This window comes from Eptatretus burgeri, chromosome 12 (assembly GCF_056783735.1).
Source record: "Eptatretus burgeri isolate ZD-2024b chromosome 12, Ebu_testis_v1, whole genome shotgun sequence".
NCBI lineage: Eukaryota > Metazoa > Chordata > Myxini > Myxiniformes > Myxinidae > Eptatretus > Eptatretus burgeri.
Window position 1 is genome coordinate 51,350,362 of NC_140972.1, and position 12,056 is coordinate 51,362,417.

A 12,056-nucleotide genomic window follows, 5' to 3' on the forward strand; every position below is an offset into this window, starting at 1 on the left:
GGTAGGCGCTCGTCACGCTGTGGTAAGCGAGGTGAGGGTGCGAGGCAAGCGAGATGAAGGTACCGTGGTTCAAATAAAAGGGGAAATAAAATAAAACGACTTCCGGTTCCGGTTTTGAGCGGCAAGAGGTCTCCTTCGGGGCTCCCTGCTGACATTCTCAAAGTTAAGTTCCGGTTGTTATTTGTCCCGTTTTAACTGTTTAATTTTCTCACCTACATGTTAATGTGTGTTCCTAGTTCGGTTTTGTTTCAAAAATCGTGCTATTTTGTGAGTATTTATGTCGACGTTCTCACCTGGTGTTTGAGGCCTAGTCCTAGGCTTGAGGCCTACCGGTTCCACTTGGTGTTCGATCGTTTTTTTTTTTTGTTTGTTTGTTTTTTCTCCCCATTACCTTCAATTTCTATCCTCCCCATTACCTTCAATTTTCATCCTCCCCACTTTCCAAATATCCCCCATTCTCCCAACTAATCTCTTTCTTATCTCAAAAAAAAAAAAAAAAAAAAAAAAACCCAACAACAACAACAACAACAACCTTCTCCCGATTCTGCTACTTCTTCCTCTTAACTTCCTCCTCGTCTTCCTCGATTTCTTTTTTTTTTTTTTTACACTTCCATGACCTAATCTGTTGAACTCTCTCATACATTAATATTAACAACAAAAACGATCTTATAATGCTTCATCTTCCTCTCTCACACATGTGGTACTCTTTACTGTTTCACAATGCACTACTCTTCTGCTATTTTAACAGACTGCTCTCATTTCGACCTCTCCTTCATTCCTTGCCTAAAAAATCCAACTATTACAGCGCTTCTTCTCTCCATGCTCTGAATTCGCCTTCATTGCATCCATCAAGAATTGTGTTAAATCGTATATCTGACCTAAAACTTTTAAAAACCACAGTTTGCCATGGATGCTCGCTTTCCATCAACCATTCTTTTTCCAACTTCAGTGCCAACTCACCCCCTCACCCCTCACTCTCACTCTCAAAGCAACCATCCCACTCTTCTCCCTCCAAGCCTCCCTCTCACCTCTTTCAAAAATTCCCCCATCACCTTTCTCCCACCTTTCATCCCCCTCACTCTTCCTTCTCTAAGTTGCCCCCCTCTCATCCACCAACCTGCCTCCCTCCACTGCCCTCTCACCTCCATCTCTTCACTCCACCTCCTCAAATCCTCAACTGCCATCTTCCTTGTCTCTTGTCCCCCTCTCTCACAGCACCACAGAGCCTTTTCTCCTCCTCATTCGGCCCCCTCCCCTCGCTATTCTGCAATACCCCACACTCCTTCAGCAACCCTCCTTACCTCCCCCCTCGTCCCTCGTCCGACCCTCCCCCGCCCCTCCACCTCCTGCACCAAAAGCCTCCTCCCCTACCTCTTCATTAAAAGTGTGGACCTCAAATATCCGGGGCCTTCGCTCAAACCTTTCAGATCTTTCCATGCAGGTTGCCACTGACAAACCAGACATTATCTGCCTAACAGAAACTTTCCTCTCCCAAGACGTGTCTGACTCCCAAGTATCTCTCCCTGGTTACTCCCTCTTACGGTATGACAGACCTGAGCCTCGTCCTGGTGGAGGTGTTGCTCTCTTCATCAAAGACTCTATTCCTCACTCTCCCTGCACTGCTCTCACTCCCCCACACCCCCAGGAATACCTCTGGCTTCGGCTTCCCCTCCACTCCCACCTCATGTTTATATGTGTACTGTACCGTCCACCGAACAGTGATGACTCCATCTACACCTCACTCTCCGAAAACATGGACCATCTTCTATCTTCTCATCCAAACTCTCTCTTCCTCTTATGTGGCGACTTCAATTGTCATCACGCCAGTTGGCTAGGTGTGGGTACCTCTCTCACCTGCCATGGGACATCAGCAAAAGCTTTCTGTGACTCATTGGGACTGACTCAATCGGTCAACTTCCCGACCCGGATCTCAACCAATGGTACTCCATCTCTTCTGGATCTGATTTTGACAAATTTCCCTGACAATATCTGCTGCTCTTCCTTCGCTCCAATTGGTTCTTCTGACCACGTCCTTATTAAAGTGGACATCTCTCTGGCTGTTATCAGAGAACCACCTCACCGCCGTCGAGTCTGGCATTTCACTCAAGCCGACTGGCAGGGTCTCCGAGCAGCCATCAAACTTACAGACTGGTCTCCTATCACTACTTTCTCAAACATCAACTCATCCTGGGAATTCTTTCAAAGAAACTTGCTCTCCCTCATGCACAGATTTATCCCCTCTCGTGTTCAGTTGTCTTACCCTTCCTCCCGCCCTTGGTTTACTGAAGCTTGTGGCGAGGCAGTTGTCCTGAAACAACTTGCCTTTGCCTCATGGAAAGCAAACCCAACTGAGGGCAATCTCAGTTCTTTCCACAAAGCTCGGAACAAGTGTGTATCTACCCTCAGGAGAGCCAGAAAACAACATCTTTCTCATCTCAAGTCTGAACTCTCAAACCTCTCTCCCTCCTCAAAATCCTGGTGGCGTTTAATCAAATCTGTTTCTGGTGTATGTTCCCCCTCCATCCCCTCCCTTACCTCAAATGGCCGCACTGCTGATTCCACACGTGATAAAGCTGAATGTCTAAACTCGGTGTTTGCAGCTAAATCTTGTGTCCCAAACCCATCACTATCTCTACCCACTTTACCCAGTCGCACCCAACTGTCCCTGGACTCTGTATCCTTTTCTCCTGACAAGGTGGAGAGCTTGCTTTCAAACCTCGAGTCAGATTCTGCAACCGGTCCAGACGGCATCAGCCCACGTGTCCTCAAAGCCTGCTCTTCTGCTCTTGCTCACCCTCTCTCTGTTCTATTCACCCTCTCATTTTCCCAAGGTCATCTGCCATCTGCTTGGAAATCTGCTAACATCACTGCCCTGCATAAAAAAGGTGCAAAAACAGATCCTTGTAACTACAGACCAATCAGCCTTCTCCCAATCATCAGCAAGGTTATGGAATCCATCATCGCTTCAGACATGAAATCCTTCCTCTTCTCCAATGGCTTGATTTCCAATCATCAATTTGGTTTCAGACCAGGTCACTCTACCCTAGATATGCTGCTACTGCTCTCCCATCAATGGATGGAGGTCCTCAATGCCAGACAGGAAATCCGAGCCGTATCCCTGGACATATCACGTGCTTTTGACACAGTCTGGCACCCTGCCCTACTCACCAAACTCTCTGCCCATGGTATTCAAGGCCATCTCCACTCATGGCTTGCAGACTTCCTCTCCTGTCGCAGTCAACGTGTGGCCCTAAATGGAGTTCTTTCATCCCCTCTTCCTGTGCAGGCTGGAGTTCCTCAAGGTAGCGTTCTGGGCCCTGTTCTTTTTCTGGTTTTCATCAATGATCTCTCGGACTCTCTGGAAAATCCTCTATTTCTCTTTGCCGATGACTCAACCCTCTGCCGTACCATCTGTCATCCCTCAGACCGGCAAGCAGCAGCTTCTTCGCTCACTGCAGATCTGGATAAAATCACAAACTGGTCCAACACGTGGAACATGTCTTTCAATCCAGACAAATCTCACACTCTCACTATGTCTCTTCGAAAGGACCGTTTACAAAACCCCCCATCCACTTTCTCAACAATCCTCTGGAAGAAGTCTTTTCTTTCAAGCTTCTGGGTCTCACTATCTGCCATGACCTTTCCTGGGAAAGTCACATTTCCAACCTTGCCTCAAAAGCCAGTCGCCGAATGGGAATCCTCCGTCGTGCAAAGTCCTTCCTCGGCCCTCTTGAGCTCCTGACCACTTACAAAGCTTTTGTCCGTAGCCTGATGGAGTACTGCTCTCCCCTCTGGGCTGGTGCTCCTGCCTCCCACCTTTCTCGACTTCACGCTGTCGAAACCAGGGCTTTTAAGATCATTGGCATCTCCCGCAATGAAGCTGAGTCTTTGGGCCTCTCACTCAATCACCGCAGGTTGGTCGGTGGTCTTTCTGTCTTCTACCGACTCCTCTCCAGCCTTGCCCCCCTGCTCTCTCTGCGATTTGTCCCAACCACATTTCCACAGGGCGCTCAAGGTCCGCCAACAACCCCCTTCTGGTAAAACTACCAAAATCACGAATCACTGCTCATCTTCACTCTTTCATTCCTCTTTTTTCCCGCCTTTGGAATAAACTTCCTCACTCTATTCTTTCCCATTCTTCCCTTCAGGCTTTCAAAACAGCTGTTCACCACCACCTCTTATCTTCCCCCATCCAAATCCTCGATCTTTTCTACCCCCGATAATCCACCCAAGCCCACTTCCTTCAATTCTCCTGCTTTCCTTCCTGAAAGTCCCTTTAATGTCCATCTTCCCCTCGCCATGTTCCCCGTCCCATCCCCATCCCTCTCCCTTCCACAGTTCACCTGTGTCTGTTCCCCAATGTTTTGTCCCTTCCACTCCCGCCCCTCTTGTCTCATGCCTCCTTGCTGTGAGTTGTGTGTTAGCTCTCATACGAGCCTCGACCAAGGTATACAAAAAAAAAAAAAAAAAAAAAAAAAAAAAAAAGGGGGAGAAAATGATTTATTAACCTAACGAAATGCCCATCGCAACGCACCCCCGTGTTTCCCCACTACACACAAGGAAGGGATTTATCTGCACGTATCCTAATGGAATAACTGACTTGGGACACCTGTATGTTGTATGCATATGGTTCTGAGAACCGTAACTATATATATATATATATATATATATATATATATATATATATATATATATATATATATATATATATATATATATATATATATATATATATATATATATATATATATATATATTGTTGTGGTTACCAAATTCGCAAACCACCATTCAGGTCCCTTAGGTGAGATATCTCCGTAAGTATATGTGTAGTTAGGCCCAAACCCGTTGTCTAGAGGGAATAAATGTCATTCATGCGTGCTGCGACTCTTCAGGATAGCCGTTTTTCTTTTGCTATCTTTATTTTGGACCAACCGCCATGATTACCACCACCAACCACGTCTCAACAGTCGTCACAACATCAACCACCCACCACAACGCCGCTTCACCACAACAGCCACGACATTTCCCGTCACACCTCGCAACCGTCGCATCGCCACCGTTCTTGCGCCGCTTGTGGGTACCGGTATTGGACTCGTGCAGGGCGCGCGCCGAACAGCGTGTACAAAACCACGGATTTTCCGCTCCAAAAACGGATCAAAAACGACTCACGCCCACTTTTGTTCCGTCCAATCGGTGAGCGAGGGGCGATTTGGCCCCGCCTCCAGGGCGTTGGAGGGCGGTCGCTATATGCAAATTCATGGATCAAAATGCATTCACGCCCACTTTTTCTCGGGCCAATGGGGAGCGAGGTGAAAGGTCGAAGGCAGGGGGTCAAAGGCGAAGCCACGGGGCTTATATAAGCGGCTGAGTTCGTCAGTTAAGAAGTCGTCGTCGTCATGTGCGTTGGGGTTGTGTGTGCGTTGGAAGGAGTTCGCAGGAGGAAGAGTTCGGAGTTGGAGTCGGAGCGAAGAGGACGGAGCTGTGGAGAGGCGGCGGCGGCGAGGGCAGACGAGGGGGTGCTCGCGTCGGTGCCGGGAGCTGCACACCAGGGAGGCCGACGGCGCGACCTGGTCGATGTGGAGACGCTCGTCGCGGGACCCGAGACAGAGTAAAAATCCTCCTTTCCCCGAGCATCAGCAACCCCCTCCTGTTTCCCCCCGCGCTGAGATAGTGCGACCAAGGGGGCCCCCTTCCCACCCCCTACCAGACACTGTCCGCGAGGCCCGCGGAGTTGGGGCACCATCGCCGCTTCGCGCCTCATCATCAGACGGGTAGGCCCGACCCGGTCTCGGCCCCAGGCCCGCCTCATCCTGGAGGGTGGTTCTCTTTTCTTTTGCTTTGGGAATATGTGTTGTCGGCGCCGTCTGTGAAGTAGAATTGTATAAGTGTTGCCGTGTGCTCGGTAGTCGGATAGCTCTGCATTGTGTCTTCGCTTTCACATTTGCTTTTTGTGTAAAATTGCATTGTGTTTCTTCTTCTTTTTCTATGTGCTTTTGGTGGAATTGTATATGTGTGCTTTCCGTTCATCGCGAATAAATGTGCTTTGTGTTGAACTGTTTCCCGCTTCGCTTCGTCATTTCTTTCATTGAATCCTCATCTTGCTTCACGTAAAGGGTTGGTAGTGGGCTGAATACGCCCGATAATTAATCGAACCGTCGAGGCCGACGATAACACCGCTCGGTTATCCCGATAGTACGGAACGGGTCGCTTAAGTGGCCCGTGTCCGAAATCGACCTGCGGCGAGGTGCGATCGCCCGGTCTACCCTCCGTGTGGGTACTTAGGTAGGTCGAATTTGGCGAGCAACCCTATCCCACGCGGGGGCCGATTGGCTCGATCGCGGTGAGACCGAAAGGTCCACCCGTGACTGGTTCACGGCGTTAGTCCGAGAGGGTCACGACTGGATTGTCCGTCCGGTGGGCGACGTGCCGCGATTCGAGTTGCGTGGCCGTCAGCACGCCGGCGGGCGCGAATCCGTAACTATATATATATATATATATATATATATATATATATATATATATATATATATATATATATATATATATATATATATATATATATATATATATATATATATATATATATATATATATTTTTTATGTTTTTATGTTTTATATATATATATATATATATATATTTTTTTTTTTTATGTTTTTATGTTTTATATATATATATATATATATATATATATATATATATATATATATATATATATATTTTCTTTATCATGGCTTGTCCCTAACCCTCCTACTGTCTTTGTCCGGCAAAGATGTAGATATACAGATGTAGATATATAGAATGTGTAGATGTAGATATACAGTACATTTGTTTTATATCATTTGATTCGTAAAACGAATGTCACTTGTGTTTTCATAATCTAAAATCTTGCTGTCGTTTAATTACCCATCTATTATTAAATGTAGAAGCGTTCATCCGTGTGTGTGTGTGTCCATCATGCTTCATTCGAAAGTGTTCCTGCTGTTGTGGTAGTGCTGGATATGGTACTGCTTCATAGTGGTACTGTTGAAAAGCTAATAATCAATTTTGAAAGATAATAATCGATTTCCTCAAAACAAAAATTTGTGTATGCTTTTAATTATAATGCTGCCTATTTTAAAAGTCCATCTTTTTGTATTTAAGAAGAAGAAGGGGGTATGTGAACTTAATGGAGCGGTTCCAAAGGTAACATTCATTATTCTACGACAGCAGGAACCTGTTAGGAGACGGAAGGAGCACACAACAACAACCACAGCTACCACAACACCAGCAACAACAACTACGTGTTGTAAAATATAAAATTTTCATGTTTCAGTTCATTTTACATCCTCATTGACATTCACAGATAGACATGCAATATGTTTGTGAAGACCAACATGCTATCTTTTGATTCAACTTAACAGCGAAGCAACAGGTCGGCACACCTATTGTTACTAAAATTGAGCATCAAAGTATTATCCAATTCTTATGTACATAAGGTGCAATGTTTAAACAAATATATGAACTTTCATTAGCCATGCATGGCGATAGGTGTGCCCTCATATTCCACAGTAGCCAAATGAGTGATTGACTGTAAGCATGGATACAAGTTCCTTTTTGTCAGGTCAAGCCAGATTATATCTGTGGCTTGCTACAGGTACCGTGTAAACCTGTACTAACCTGTTCCATGGTCGGGTTGTCGGCACCGAAACCATCCCCCCGACCAGGTTTTCTGGTGAGGAGGGTGTATGATATGCACACTGAGCAGGATTAAAAATGAAACCTGTCAAAGAGTGGAGGAGCTCCTTGTGAGCCAACGGCCATCCATATCTAGTGCCCAACTGTGTCTGCGGACGTCCTCCTACAGTTGGGTTACTTCTTATTAGGAGGTGGGTGGCAGGATTTGCACTCTGGGCACTGAAAACCCTTCACTCCGCAAAACACAAAAACGCAAAGAAAACTGCAAACCCACTCCGTGGGATTACCTCTTGTGCAGCTTCCCTTCGCAGGGAAGCTCACCGGATAACAGAGTTGGGGCAAAGCCTTCGGGACGCCCAATTTTGATGAGAGGAGGAAAAACACGGGGTACCCTTCACAGGTTGGATTGCAGTCATGTGTGTCGGGGTGGTGCTGAGGTGTCATCCACCAGACGGCAGACTCCTTGGGTTAACCTGAGGTGGTCCCTTCGGGTGGGTGCCTGGAATATCCTATCCCTAAGAGAGGATGATCACCTGTCTGTTATCTGAGCTCAAGCATTTGAACATCAGTATTGCAGCACAGTCTGAGGTTCGGAGACCGGATAATGGTGCGATCATGGCATGTGGTTACACCTTCTATAGGTCTGGTCGCTCTGATGGTTACCATGCCCAAGGAGTTCCTGTAGCTGTGTTCATTAAATTGACTCCAATGATAATTGAGGTTGCACCGGTCAACGAGCGTGTGATGAGACTAAGGATTCGTCACGTCTTGGGTGTCATTTCCCTGATCTCTGTATATGCTCCGACTGAGGCAAGTGATCTCACCGTGAAGGATCTATTCCATGCCATGCTCGAGTCTGTGGTTGATCAGTGCCCCAGACGAGATACTCTTCAAGTCTTGGGGGATTTCATTGCATCGACTGGAACTGATAGGGTTGGTTATGAGACACGTGTTGGTCCCCATGGGTCTGGAACTGTGAACCAGAATAGCACTAAATTCCTTGACTTTGCAAGAAGTCATGGACTTAGGGTGGCTGGTTCATGGTTTCAGTGCCCACAAGCTTATCGCTGGACTTGGTATTCCAATGCAGGTGATGTGCCAGAGGAGATTGATCATGTGCTTGTTGATGGTTGCTGGAGGATAATCCAGAACTACAGGGTCTATCGGAGTGCTCAGTTTCTCAATACCAACCACAAGCTTGTTAGAGCAATTCTGAATTTGTACCTTAAATCTTGGAGAATGGAATATCCCAGCCTAAGCTGCATATTGGCAAGCTCAAGGATGAGAGGGGAGCTAACGAGTTTGTGAACAGGCTGAGTGGAGATTTGGGGGGTCAGGGTGCTTTGGGTAATACTGAAGAGTTGTGGAGTGCCTTCAAGACCACCATTCTTGATGTTGCTGGTGGATGTCTTGGAACTCACAATTGGGAGAAGAAGAATATTGTGTCTCAAAAGACACTGGATACCGTTGATCAGAGTCGCAGGGCCAGGCTTAATGGCAGAGTTGAGCTATTCAGGGAGTTGAGGCGTAAAACTGTATGTTTGCTGAGGGAGGACAAGGAGGCCCATGTGTGAGTAATATGTGAAGGTTGTAGAGCATCACCTGTGGTCAAGTGATTCTCGTCCTGCTTTAAGGGGAATCTGTGCATTGCATTCCTCTAAGCCCATCCCTCGGTGTCCTGCAGTGAGAGCGGAGGGTGGTAGGCTCTTGACAGAGGAGTCTGAAGTGAAGGCCCGCTGGGCCGGTTACTTTGAGTGGTTGTGCCAGGCTAATCCACCAGCTGTTGAGTTGGATATGAGGGGTGTTACAATCCCTGTTACTGACCCTCCAATCAACTGTGGTCCACCTTAGTTTGTGGAAACACAGGCTGCGGTGCACCAGTTGAAATTGGGTAAATTTCCTGGGATCTGTGGCATCCATGCTGAACTTTTCAAGGCTGGTGGAAATGCTGTACTCGTGTCGTTGCATGCAGTTTTGTGCTCTGCCTGGAACACAGGCATCATCCCAACTGACTGGAAGAGGAGCCTTGTTTTCTCTCTATGGAAAGGGAAGGGTGATCACCAAGACTACAACAACTACCAAGGGGTGACCCTTCTCTCAGTGCCGGGCAAAGTTTTTGCGTAGATAATTCTTGATAGAGTTCACCACCATCTGCTTGAGCACCAGCACCCAGAGCAGTCAGGCTATACACCAAAGAGGTCAACGATTGACCGTATCCTTGCTCTTCGGGTCCTCACAGAACGCAGACGAGAGTTTCGGCAGGAACTGCTTGCAGCCGATGTTGAACTCTGTAAAGCGTTTGATTCAGTGAATCGGGATGCCTTGTGGAGGATTCTTGGTCTTCGTGGGGTGCCACCAAAACTTATCAAACTGATGTCTGAACTATACTCTGGTACTGAGAGTGCTGTGAGATGTGGTGATAACACATCAGACTTATTTCCAGTTATTGCTGGTGTTCGCCAGGGGTGTGTACTGGCCCCCACACTTTTCAGCACTTGTATGGACTGGATTCTCGGAAGGATGTCTGAGAGATCAAGCTGCGGTGCATCGTTTGGGAATGTCAAGATCTCTAACCTTGATTTCACAGATGATGCAGTCATCTTTGTGGAGACTCTTGATATCCTTTTGTGCGCCCTCGAGGTGCTGAATGAGGAGTCTGAGCCCCTGGGATTACAGGTTTCCTGGATCAAAATTTAGATCCGGCCTTTCAATGATATCTTGAATGGTGCTATCTTGTCTGTGTCTGTTTGTGTTTCGAATGTTGAGGTCACGAAGAGATTCACATACCTTGGCAGTGATATTCATGTCTGCTGGCTGTGAGCCAGAGGTCAATATATGTCTGGTTTGTGCCTGGGGAGTCGTGGATTCACTGGATCATGGGGTGTGGCATTGTCGGTACCTGTGCAGGAGGACGAAAATCCAGATTCTGCCAAGGTAACTGAGGATGAAAGTCCAGGGCCTTGGTGCTTCCACTCTTGCTCTACGGATGTGAAGCTTGGACTTTGCCCAGGGATCTGAGACGGATACATAATTCCATTGGTACCAGGTCTCTGCGGAGAATCCTTGGCTGTCACTGGTCGGACTTTGTGTCCAACAAGCGGTTGCTGAGAGCGACTCAAATGAGATTTTTTACCTGCATAGTCCATGAGTGTCAGCTGTGGCTGTATGGACATGTGGCTCACTTTCCTGACGTAGATCCTGCTCACTGGATTCTCAGCGAGAGAGTCTCATGAGTGGAGGAGGCCAATGGACTGACCACGTGCCTCCTGGTTGCAGCAGGTTGATCAGCATCTCAAGGAGATGGGGATGGGCCAGGCATCTGCCTGGAGGGTGGCCAGAAGGAGGCCACTGGAGTACTGGTGAAACATGGAGGCAGTGATGCGCTGCTCCAGTGCATGCTCCCATACCTGACCTGACCTGAAGATAACACCAAGTCAGGGTGGCTGGCAAATGCAATCTCCCCATAAACTGTTGTCCAGGTTGAGGCATTAGGTATGGAGGATTTCCATATTAACATTTCCCAAATCTCCGTAGAACTTCTAAATTCCTCAAGGCAGCATTCTCAAATCGTCCATGAACACTCAGGATGCCCAAATTCTCAAAAAGATGGCTCCATTGAATCCTAAGCTCTCACAGTCAAATTTAACAGCATTATGCCACGAGCTTCTTGACCTGTTTAACACAGATTCAGCTAACATTACCTCTTGTATGGTAATCGGTGACCAAACCCGGCTTCACAATTAGTATCCTGAAGCCAAAATGGAATTCATGCAATGGAAACACAAGGGATCACGACAACCCAAGGAATTTTGCACCCATCTCTCAGCAGGGTGCATTGATTTTCAAGATTTTCTTGGATGCTAAGGGAATCATCACAAAACTACAATTGCAGTTTAATATTACTGTTTGTGACACGGTGAATAAACTGCTTTTTGGAAGCTTGTTCACCGTGCTGCAACCCCCCCCCCCAAAAAAAAACTATTATCTGCTTCAACATTTGAAGTCCCACCTGTGTGGCTAACTATTTGCCAATACCATAATGAGAAACAGGTCAAATCAGTGTCTAAAAAATTGTATTATACCAGCATACACAGTTTCAAAGACAAATGTATCAAGTGCATTGAAGGCAAGGGAACATTTTTGTCTTCATTTTTTTATGCATTATTTGTTTATTTATTTCCCCCTGTCTTGTTACCTCACCATTATTGCTGTTTTTCTTACATCTTGCTCATTTTATACCTCCTTCCACAAATATATTTTTTTTCTTCCCACTCGTACACCACAACCCTTTTTGTTACCTTTTTATTATTAATTTCCCCATATTTATCAATTTACATTCACTTTTTAGCTCGCCTGCTCGAAGAACAGAGAGCTATAGCGA

At 46.7% G+C, this 12,056-nt stretch overlaps 1 protein-coding gene across 2 annotated transcripts in view; it reads left to right on the forward strand.

The window, feature by feature from the left end:
- The window catches only part of GUSB (glucuronidase beta), a 60,291-nt gene that overhangs the window by 7,080 nt on the left and 41,155 nt on the right, over positions 1-12,056 (forward strand). The gene's annotated exons all lie outside the window — the stretch shown is intronic.